Below are 11,902 nucleotides of genomic sequence, written 5' to 3'. Positions count from 1 at the left end.
CTCTATAGACCAGGCTGGCCTCGAACTCAGAAATCCACAGGCCTCTGCCTCCCAAGTTCTGGGATTAAAGGTGTGCACCACCACCAGCCCGGCTTGGGACCAACTTTTACACTGGCAACCTTAAATATTACTGTTCCTACTTACAGAAGAGTTCTAAGGCTCAATGCTTCCATGCAGAGTCTAGAAGTTAACTATGATTGCAGTCAACAGTCCTTAACCCCTGGCCTTAGCTAACATACACTCCTCCCCCCACCCCCCCAAAAGATCTCCTTAATCCAAGATTCTCTCTGGTCTATCCTACCTTGTTCAGATTTTCTTTTTCTTTTTTTTTTTTTTTTTAAGTTTTATTTTATGTATGTGAGTACACTGTAGCTGTACAGATGGTTGTGAGCCTTCATGTGGTTGTTGGGAATTGAATTTTTAAGACCTTTGATCGCTCCAACCCAAAGATTTATTTATTATTATACGTAAGAACACGGTAGCTGATTTCAGACGCACCAGAAACAGGGCATCAGATCTCATTAAGGGCGGTTGTGAGCCACCATGTGGTTGCTGGGATTTGAACTCAGGATCTTCAGAAGAACAGTCAGTGCTCTTACCCGCTGAGTCATCTTGCCAGCCCTCAGATTTTCTTAAAAGGACCACAAACTGGTTATTAAAAGATAGTATTAGCTGGGCGGTGGTGGCACGTGCCTTTGATCCCAGAAATCTGGAATCATAGGTAGAAGGATCGCTCAGTTCAAGGCCAGCCTAGTCTACAGATTGAGTTCCAGGATAGCCAGTGCTACACAGAGAAACCTTGTCTCAAATCCTGCTGTTTTGTCCCCCCCTCCCGGGATTTGCCAGCAGGTGGCACCCTCTAAATGTTGTTGTTAGCTGGCTTTTTGCCAAGTCTCCTTTCCTTCTTTCCTCTCCAGTCTTACCAATCCACTCTTGGATCCACTCACCCTAGCCCCTCCCCCGGTATCTTTTCAGCCCCGGGTCTACACCGGAGGGCGCTTCCTTAGCCCTAGGGGTTCCCCCAGCCCCGACCAGCTTCACATGGCAAGGTCCTCGGGACCTAGACATGATCCCGGATGCTGGAACTCCCGCCCCACTGCCGGAGGACAGAGGAGACGCTGTGGGAGCCACTGCACCTTGCTCGGTTTGGGCCTCGGCAGCACTGGTGGGCGGCCGGAAGGCTGTGTCTGCTTCGTTTTATAGCTGGGCTCCTCCCTCTGGCCTCCTCACTGCCTCTCCTGCGCTTTCGGAAACCCAGGACCCTTTACAGGGCTCCCTTCCCTTGTTCTACAGCCTTTCCCATCTACCTCACCTCTTCCAGATCCCTTCTCCTCCCCTCAACCTCAGGCGGATCCACGTTCATCTGGTCTACCTCCACACCCTGACCCCATCTCTATTTACCCATTTTTGTCTTCTGGATCTATTACCCTTCGTCTGTTTCCGTCTGTTGCTATCACTACGCCTCCCGAGAAAGATAACCAGTTTCCCTAACATCCTTCATTCCAACTCGTTCATCGCCAACTTTTGGTCTCACCACGGCCCAGACTCAGGTCTCAGTCTTTGATTTTCTGTCGTCTGAGCCACGGATCCCTCCTGGGACCCGGGGCAACGACTTAGAGGAACAGTATTGCCCCTTCCTGATCGATCCATGTTCCTTTCTCTACCTCGAATCTGTATCCGGAAGACTCAGACTCCACCCCCTAGACACACCCCAGTTTTTCTGATAAGCCTCTAGCTCTAACTGCCCCTCCCAGAATCTGTCTTCCGCGCCCCAACTCATGACTTGGGATGGTTGTCAGTAACTCCTGACTCTGAGTTTGTACAAGAGGATGAGGTTGGAGCACGAAGTCACATTCATAGCTGAGATCTCTTTGCCAAGGATGCGCTCAGGATAAACTTGTTAGCGACTCCATCAACTTCAGTGATGACACACTACTACGAAGAAAAATAGATACGATGATGCAACTGTCTTCTTTTGTTTATTTTATTTTTTATGTCTGTGGGTGTTTTGCCTGTATGTATGTCTGTGTGTGACATTTGTACACGGTGCTTGCGGAAGACAGAAAAAGGAGTAGGGGGTCTGGAGGGATGGCTTAGTGGTTGAGAGCACTGACTGCTCTTTTAGAGGTCCTGAGTTCAAATCCCAGTAACCACATGGTGGCTCACAACTATCTGTAATGAGAGCTGATGCCCTCTTCTGGTATGTCTGAAGACAGCTACAGTGTACTTATAATAAATAAATAAATAAATAAATAAATCTAAAAGAAAGAAAGGAAAGGGAGTCGGGTCCTCTGGAACTGGGGTTCAGGATCATTGTGAGCGGTCCTGTGGATGCTGGGAATTGAACTCAGATCCTCTGGAAGAGCAGCCAGCAGCCAGTGCTCTTAACCGATGAGACATCTCTCCAGCCCCACATATGACTTTTAGGCAAATAGAGCAGGGTGGCGGAAGAGAGGGCACACAGGTGGCTTCTAAACGATTCTCTGTGCCTTGTAAGGTCTGTTCTTTGAAACGGAGATGGAAAGCAGATTGCCCATCCATGAAAATGACTTCAATTGAGGCACATAGTGAGAGAAAATCGTGGAGGACAAGACCATCGTGACTGGATGGCGGGGCACTATTTTGGGAGAGATAATGTTGGTAAAGACGTGCTTCCGGATTGGGGGGCGGTGCCCTTGTATCTCTTTGTGGCTGTGATAAAATACCCTGACAAGAGCAAATAAGGAACCACAGATAGTTTGGGGAACACAGTTCAATTATGCAGCCTGTTATAGCTCCGAAGACAAAGTGTCAGGAGCTTGAAGCAACGGTTCCCATCACAGACATAGCTGAGAAGCAGAGAGTGAGTGCTCGGCTTGCTTTCTCCCTTCTATGCAGGTCAAGATGGCCACACAGGGAATGCTCTTGCCCACCGTTAAAAAGATTTTCCCAGAGAGAGTCACCTAATCAAGATAATCCCACACAGACACACTCAGAGGCCAATCTTAATCTAGGTATGGAAGTCTGCCCCCAGGTTTATCTCCCAGATCATTCTAGATGCTGTCATATGAACAACCGATGGCATCCACTGGAGTCTTAACGCTAACACAAGTTTCAGGAGGAAGTGGTACATTGTTTTTCCATTTAAAAAAAAAACGAGTATGATAAAATTGTACTAAAAGATTTATGAGGGCACTATGTGATGTTTAAAAACATGTATGCTCAGCCTGGCGGTGGTGGTGCACACCTTTAATCCCAGCACTTGGGAGGCAGAGGCAGGCGGATTTCTGAGTTCGAGGCCAGCCTGGTCTACAGAGTGAGTTCCAGGACAGCCGGGGCTATACAGAGAAACCCTGTCTTGGAAAAAAACAAACAAACACGTATGCTCAAGTATATATATGCATATATATATATATATATATATATAATAAAAATTAGCATATTCACTCACTGTTCAATCATTTACCATTTCCTTGTGGTACAAGAATTAAAATCACATAGTGATTTTGAAATCTGCATCCTTGTTAAGTCTGGTTACTTTATTGGTAGACCGCTAGGGTTTATTTTCAGGTCGTAATTTCGGTTTGTTTGTCTGGGCTCCTTTTCTGTAACTATCCTTGCCAGATGTTCCTTAGTTCTCGTTACATGTTCTTTCACTCAATCCAACAGAGCATCGACAAGCTTCCAAAAAAACAACCAAAACAAAACAAAAAAACCAAACTGGATCCTGCCCTAATCATAGAACTTATGATATATAGGTAGACATGGCCACTCCAGAGAGATATTCCAGTCACAAGGAGAGGAAGGCTGAGGAAAAGACAAAAGTTAGCTGGGAGAGTTAAAAAGAAAAGCAGTGGACAGATTTCAGACCCACATCTCAGACACATGCTCTTACTGTACCACGTGCTCCAGCATTAGCCTTGAGGTGGCGTTTCAGCTCGTGGTCACTCCAAGACTCATCCACACCTAGACTCCGGGAATCCATCAGGACAGTTCAGGGTTTCCTCTTACTGCCCTGCTCCCCGAAGAGTATTTTGTTGTCATTACCGTGTGATTCTCTCTAACAGCTCACATCTGTAATCTTGCGGCTCTTGCTCTGCTCTGTGGCCCCCTTATGCCTATGGGTCTGAATAGAGCTGATGGCTTTTCAGTTCTTCAATCTCTTCGTCTCTGTTAAGATGGAGTGGCCCCTTCTGGGCACCTAGATGCTTTAAGTCTCTTTGCCATTAACTTTTTTTTCTCAACTGCATGCAATACCTCTTTGCTTCCAAACTACTGGCATCGCACTGTATTCTCCCCGTGGTTGCCTGCCGCTCAGAGTGAGGGGGGGAAGCCGTAGTGTCTAGTTTTCACAAGGCCTTCAGCCTCTTCAAGCGGACTTCCATTTGCTCTTGATAGTTCACTTTAAGCTCCACCTGCACATTGAGCTTGAGGTTTTCCTTTTTAAAATAGGAGTGCCCTTCTCTGACCTCTTTATTGCTCATGGAGCTCATGAGAAACTTCTACACGACCTTAAGTGGATACAGTTCCCATTAGGTAAAGGCAACCTCGCTTTGCTTGATTGAGTTCACCAAGCACTGCTTCCTACAGCAATCGATGTTTGAATGAACACATTCATCTAGGGATGTGTTCCAGGAGAGAGCACAAGCCGTCAAATGAGATAGAAGGACTGGGGGCTTTCTCCATTTCGTTGGTTCTTTAACGGTGTGTTTTTCAAAAGAGAGAACATGAGATTTTAAAACTGTTATCTTAGATGGGTGGGCTGAGACTTAAATTTGGAATGGAGTAAGTTTTGTCTGTCTCTGGAACTTCTGCAGAGTTAATCCCGCCTAAGTACTTCTCACCACGGGGGGGTTGGGGGGGTGACCGCGGCTGCTTGTTTTCAAGAGCTTTGTCCTTCCTCTGAGCTTCTGACAAATGATGACATTCACCATTCCTGGCAGCCTCTCAAACTTACGTTTTACTAAACACAATGAGGTTTTGACTGAAATTTTTTCCTCTTTTGACATAATCTCCAAGAGGGGGAGCCACTAACACAAATTTTACTAAGCAGATTTTTTTTTTCTTCCCATTAAGGGTGCAAAGAGGCTTGACTGGGAAGCAAGCCAGTAAGCAGCACCCTTCCATGGCCTCTGCATCAGTTCCTGCCTCTTGGATCCTGCCCGTTTGGGTTCCTGTCCTGACTTCCTTCCTGTGACGGAACAGTAACATGGAAGTGTAAGCCAAAGAACCCTTTGCCTTCCAACTTGAGTTTTGGTCATGGTGTTTTCCTGTAGCAATAGAAACCCTAACTCAGACAAGTTGGTACCAACGTGGTGAGGTAGCGCTGTGACAGACCTAGCCCTCTTTGGGGGAGGATTGTGGAAGGACTTTAGAACTTTGGTCTAGAAGAATCATTGAGTGTTGAGATCTCAGTGGGATATTCTTTAGGAGCTTGGAAGATAAGAATGTGGAGAGCCGTGCAGAGAATAGAGGCCTGGCTTATGAAGTTCCAGAAGGACGTTCTGCATTGGTTCCTGACTCCATGACCCTGCTCTGTTTTGGAGTTCCTGTCCTGACTTCCTTCAGTGATAAATAGCAATGTAGAAGTGTAAGCTGAATAAACCATTTCCTCCCCGATTTGATCTTTGGTCCTCGTGATTCATCACAGCAATAGAAACCCTAACTCAGACAGCTGTTGGATGATATCTCTGGCAGACCTGCTCTTTTCTGAAGGGAAATGGAGGAAGAATGGATCTGTAAGAGAAGGGGGTGGAGCTGTGAGGAGTAGAGGGAGGGGAAACTGGTTGGGATATATTGTTTGAGAGAAGATTTTTTTTTTTTTTGGTGTTTGGTTTCTCAAGACAGGGTTTCTCCGTGTACCCCTGGCTGTCCTGGAACTCACTCTGTAGATCAGGCTGGCCTCGGACTCAGAAATCTGCCTGCCTCTGCCTCCCAAGTGCTGGAATTAAAGGCATGTGCCACCACTGCCTGGCGAGAGAAGAATTTTTAAGAATGTGTATAGTCAATGACCATAGTGTTCTTTATAAAAGATAGAATGAGGAAAAACTAAAAATATGATATTTATTAAATAAATTATGATGCATATATTATGTGGTAGTTTTTGGAAATAGTTAAAGGTCCTCCTAATGTAGAAGATGCCCATAAAAGTATTACTGTTATAAAACATGAATATATACTCTCATTGATATAAAATCTTATATGATTGCATGTTGTCGACATATTTAATCCCAACCTGGAGTTCCCACCCTGCCTTTGACCATCTAGATCCCCGATAAAAGACCCACACAACCTTTACATTTATAATAAGCCTTAATCAGCATAAGAGCTGGGCAGGTATCTACCCTCTATGCTATTATGTCTATTTCCCAGCCAATTATCCCATTATATAATTTGCCATGTTTCGCCTGAGCTGTTCCTAACTCTAATTAGCCAACCCGCATGGCCATTATTTTACGACTTACATAACCCATGGTGGCTTTCTCTTCTCTCTCTCACTTACTCCTCCCCTCATGGTTTTCCCTGACCCCAAGCCCAGGAACCCTAAACTCTGCTATGTCTCTTCTATCCAGCTATTGACTCCTGCGGCATCTTTATTCACCAATCAGAAATAGTTTAGTGGCAAAGTCACATAGGTCAATCACTCTCTCGTTTCTGGGACAACCAGGTCTTGGGGGCGTGCATTTAGCATTACAATACACAACAACAGATTAAACCTCAACATTTATTGTAACCCTCCTTCAGCTGAGGGCTGATCCATCAGACCCTGCCTTTCCAAGCCTCTCTTCCACCTCCTGCTAATAGCCACGCCCCTTTCCAAGTTCCAGTTACGCCGGAAGTCCCGCCTCCAGAGACTGAAGGAGAAGTTGCTGATTGGGCCTAGTCGCTGACGAACTCGGGGGAGGGGTTTTGCCTTACCTATTCTACCTGGTTTTGCTTGTAACAACGTGAATTGAATGAAAGATGAAACCCATCTGTGTTTGGCTAATTTTTACAAACCCTTCCCGCGGTTCCAGTACGCCAAAATGGTTTTCCAGGACTTTGACTCCATTCCAGAAAACCCATTCATACTTGTGGCTGCTGGACGGCTACAATTTATATAAAAATTTTCTCTGTGATAAGTGGTAGCATTTGAAAAAACGAGTTTAAGAAGCAATGATATATAGAAAAAAAATCAAAGTCCTGCTTGGTGCTACCTGTGAGGTGGCTGCCATCTGTTTTGTAGCATCGTGGCTGCCCTCTGGCCTCTGGTGAAGCCCGAGAGCATCAAAAAGAGGACCAAGAAGTTCATCAGGCACCATTATGTCAAAATTAAGCAAAAGTGGTGGAAACCCAGAAGTATCGACAGTAGGGTGTGGAGAAGATTCAAGGACCAGATTCTGATGCTGTAGTAGGTGTGGCCTCATCGGAGTGGGTGTGGCCTCTTGGAGTGGGTGTGGCCTCATTAGAGTGGGTGTGGTCTTGTTGGAGTGGGTGTGTCACTGTGGGCATGGGCTTTAAGACCCTCATCCTAGCTGCCTGAAAGCCAGTCTTTCACTAGTGGCCTTCAGATGAAGATGTAGAACTCTCAGCTCCTCCTGCACCATGCCTGCCTGGATGCTGCCATGTTCCTGCCTTGATGATAATGGACTGAACCTCTGAACCTGTAAGCCTGCCCCAATGAAATGTCCTTATAAGAATTGCCTTGGTCATGGTGTCTGTTCACAGCAGTAAAACCCTAAGACATGCAGAAAATCCTACTGTGCTGAGATTGCTCACAATGTTTCTTCTAAGAACCAAAAAGACATTGTAGAAAGAGCAGCACAGCTGGCCTTCAGAGTCACCAATCCCAACACCAGGCTACACAGCAAAGAAAATGAATACATGGCTTGCATGCATGTTTTGTGTTTAAAGAAAACCACAAAAACTGAAAGAAAAAAAAATCAAAGTCCTAATAGAATGCCTTGAAGAAAATTCCATCCAGTTGTGCGATGGGCCTTTCTCTGCATCCAGTTGTGCGATGGGCCTTTCTCTGTATCCAGTTGTGCGATGGGCCTTTCTCTGCCTCCAGTTGTGCAATGGGCCTTTCTCTGCTTCAGTTGCTCAAAGGACTTCCATTTTCTTTAGGCTGGCTTGGCCCATGCGGATTTGGAGGCTACCCTCTGGCTCATTTCTTCAGCTCCGTTCTCTAGCATTCTCTCTGGCTGCCCATAAACATTCTTCCTTCCTATCAGCCATGTGGAACCACACCCGATTCCTCATGTATTACATGAATTATATATTACATAATATATTTTTAATTAAAATTTTTATTGGTTATTTTATTTATTGACATTTCAAATGTTATCTCCCTTTCCAGTTTCCCCACAAACTCTCTATCCCCTCCCCTCCCCTGCCTCTATGAAGGTGCTCTTCCCACCCACCCACCTACCCACTCCTGCCTCAGCACCCAATATTCCCCTACCCTGGATCATCAAGCCTCCACAGGACCAAGGGGTTCCCCTCCCAGTGATGCCCAACAAGGCAATCCTCTGCTATATATCCAGCTGGAGCTGTGGGTTCCCCCAATGTGTACTCTATGGCTGGTGATTTATTCCCTGGGAGTTCTGAGGGGTCTGGTTGGTTGATATTGTTTTTCTTCCGATGGGGTTGCAAACCCCTTCAGCTCCTTTAGTCCTTGTCCTAACTCCTCCATGGGGTTCCCTGTTCACAGTCAGATGGTTGGCTATGAGTATTTGCATTTGTATTGGTAAAGCTCTAGCAGAGCCTCTAAGGAGACAGCTATACAAGACTCCTGTCAGCAAGCACTTCTTGGCATTGGCAATAGTATATGGGTTTGGTGTCTGCATGTGGGATGGACCCCAAGGTTGGGCAGTCTCTGGATGGCCTTTCCTTCAGTCTCTGCTCCACTCTTTGTCCCTGTATTTCCTTTAGACAGGAGCAATTCTGGGTTAAAGTTTTAGAGATGGGTGGGTAGTCCCATCCCTCAACCAGGGGGACCATGCCTAACCTCTAAATATGGTCTTGACAGGTTCTCCCTCCCCTTTGTGGGGTATTTCAGCTAATCTCATCCCCGTGGGGTCCTGGGAGGCTCTTGGTTTCCTGGCATCTGGGACTTTCTGGTGGCTACCCCCAGTTTCCCATCTCCCATTCCTACACATCTCCATTCAATTTCCTGACACCCTGTACATCTCCTCCCATACCTGATTCTTCCCCTCTTTTTCCCTTCCACCTGTTCTGTTCTTCCCAAGTCCACCCATCCTCTACTTCCCTTGATTATTTCGTTCCTCTTTCTAAGTAGGACTGAAGCATCCACTCTTTAGTCTTCCTTCCTCTTGAACTTCATGTGGTCCATGAGTTGTATTGTGGGTATTCCACACTCTTTGCCTAATGTTCACTTATCAGTGAGTACATACCATGTGTTTTCTTTTGTGACTAAGTTATGTCACAGGATGATATTTTCTAGATCCATCCATTTGTCTAAGAATTTCATGAAGTCATTGTTTTTAATAGCTGAGTAGTACTCCATTGTGTAAATGTACCACATTTTCTGTATCCATTCTGCTGTTGATGGATATCTGGGTTGTTTCCAGTTTCTGGAAATAAGGCTGCTGTGAACATAGTGGAGCATGCGTCCTTATTACATGTTGGAGCAACTTCTGGGTATATGCCCAGGAGTGGTATAGCTGGGTCCTCAGGTAGTACTATGTCCAATTTTCTGAGGAACCACCAAACTGATTTCCAGAATGAGACTATTTGCTTGGAAATTTTTTTTCCAGCCTTTTACTCTGAGGTAGTGTTTGTCTTTGACACTGAGGTGTGTTTTCTATATGCAGCATAATGCTGAGTCCTGTTTACATATTCAGTCTGTTAGTCTAAGTCTTTTTATTGGGGAATTGAGTAGGGCTGGATCGCTTGAAAGATATTGTGTAAATTTGATTTTGTCATGGAATATCTTAGTTTCTCCGTCTATGGTAATTGAGAGTTTTGCTGGGTATAGTAGCCTGGACTGGCATTTGTGTTCTCTTAGGGTCTGTATGACATCTGCCCAGGATCTTCTAGCTTTCATAGTCTCTGGTGAGAAGTCTGGTGTAATTCTGATAGGCCTGCCTTTATATATGACATTTTTCCCTTACTGCTTTTAATATTCTTTCTTTGTTTTCTGCATTTGGTGTTTTGACTATAATGTGACAGGAGGGATTTCTTTTCTGGTCCAGTCTATTTGGAGTTCTGTAGGCCTCTTGTATATTTATGGCCATCTCTCTAGGTTAGGGAAGTTTTCTTCTATAATTTTGTTGAAGATATGTACTGGCCCATTACATTGGGAATCTTCACTCTCTTCTATACCCATTATCCTTAGGTCTGGTCTTCTCATTGTGTCCTGGATTTCCTGGATGTTTTGGGTTAGGAGCTTTTTGCTTTTGCATTTTCTTTGACTGTTGTGTCAATGTTTTCTATGGTGTCTTCTACCCCTGAGATTCTCTTTCTATCTCTTGTATTCTGTTGGTGATGCTTGTATCTATGACTCCTGATCTCTTTACTAGGTTTTCTATCTCCAGGGTTGTCTCCCTTTGTGATTTCTTTATTGTTTATTTTTTTTAAAGATTTATTTATTATATGTGGGTACACTGTAGCTGTCTTCAGACACTCCAGAAGAGGGCATCAGATCTCATTATGGGTGGTTGTGAGCCACCATGTAGTTGCTGGGATTTGAACTCAGGACATTTGGAAGAGCAGTCAGTGCTCTTACCCACTGAGCCATCTCACTAGCCCTATTGCTTCTATTTTCATTTTTAGATCCTGGATGGTTTTGTTCAATTCCTTCAAGTGTTTGTGGGTTTTTTTGTAATTTTTTAAGGGATTTTTGTGTTTCCTCTCTAAGGGCTTCTAGCTGTTTACCTGTGTTCTCCTGTATTTCTTTAAGGGAGTTATTTATGATCATCATGAGATGTGATTTTAAATCAGAACTTGCTTTTCCAGTGTGTTGGTGTATCCAAGGCTTGCTGTGGTGGGAGAACTGGGTTCTGATGGTGCCAAGTAATTTCTGTATTTTATGTTCTTATACTTGCCTCTCACCATCTGTTTCTCTCTGGTATTAGCTGGTCTTGCTGTGGCTTGTCCCTCCTGTAAGCCTGTGTGTGTCAGCACTCCTGGGAGACCAGCTCTCTCCCAATGGGATTTGGTTATGGAGAACAGCAGCACAGGGTCAGTTCCAGGCACAGATGGAAACTGGAAGGATCCTGTCCCAGACTGCTCCTAGGTTCCTGTCTCCTGAGGGCTCCAGCAGGGTCCCTCCTGGTCCAGGTATTTGAGCAGAAGTCTTAGCTGTGCTCTTGTGTGTCAGCACTCCCGGGACACCAACTCTCTCCCGGCTGGATTTGGGTATGGTGAGCTGTGGCACAAGGTCAGCTCCGGGGTGCAGAAGCCCATTTTGGTTTCTTTATAGGCTAATTTGAGTGTTGCTGCTGTGGCTCACAGTCTCTAAGAAGGTCCTCCATAGTCTGTTCTTTTACTTCATATCCAAGTGTAATCCCTTCTCTCAGTATGGGTTGGACTAAGTAATTTGGTTCCAGAGGGAAGGCAATGGCTAGTATCTTAGGATGCCACAAACAGTGTGGCTGCGATCATCTTCCTTCACAGATCACTGTGGATGGTTGTATTTCTGAGGCCCTGGGGGGGCCCAGCCTCTGGCCCAGTGTGGCTGAGAAGCAGGACATAAAATCAAAAGCAATTACCTCATGGGCTTAAGACTACTGAGGAACCAATGACTCCCTTCTTGTCTTGTCTCTCTTTTGAAATAAGAGTATCTATCCCATGCTTATCCCATCCCTTTGCTTTGAAAGTAGCATATCTGGTTTGCCAAGATGACAGCAGGGGATTGTTTTAGAATGGATCATGCTGTGAGCCTCATTCATATCTGATTTACATGAGCTGTTTGGTTTTT

Source organism: Mastomys coucha, unplaced genomic scaffold, assembly GCF_008632895.1.
Source record: "Mastomys coucha isolate ucsf_1 unplaced genomic scaffold, UCSF_Mcou_1 pScaffold3, whole genome shotgun sequence".
Taxonomy (NCBI): Eukaryota; Metazoa; Chordata; class Mammalia; order Rodentia; family Muridae; genus Mastomys; species Mastomys coucha.
The sequence above is the reverse complement of the archived record's forward strand: the minus strand, read 5'-3'. Positions refer to the sequence as shown.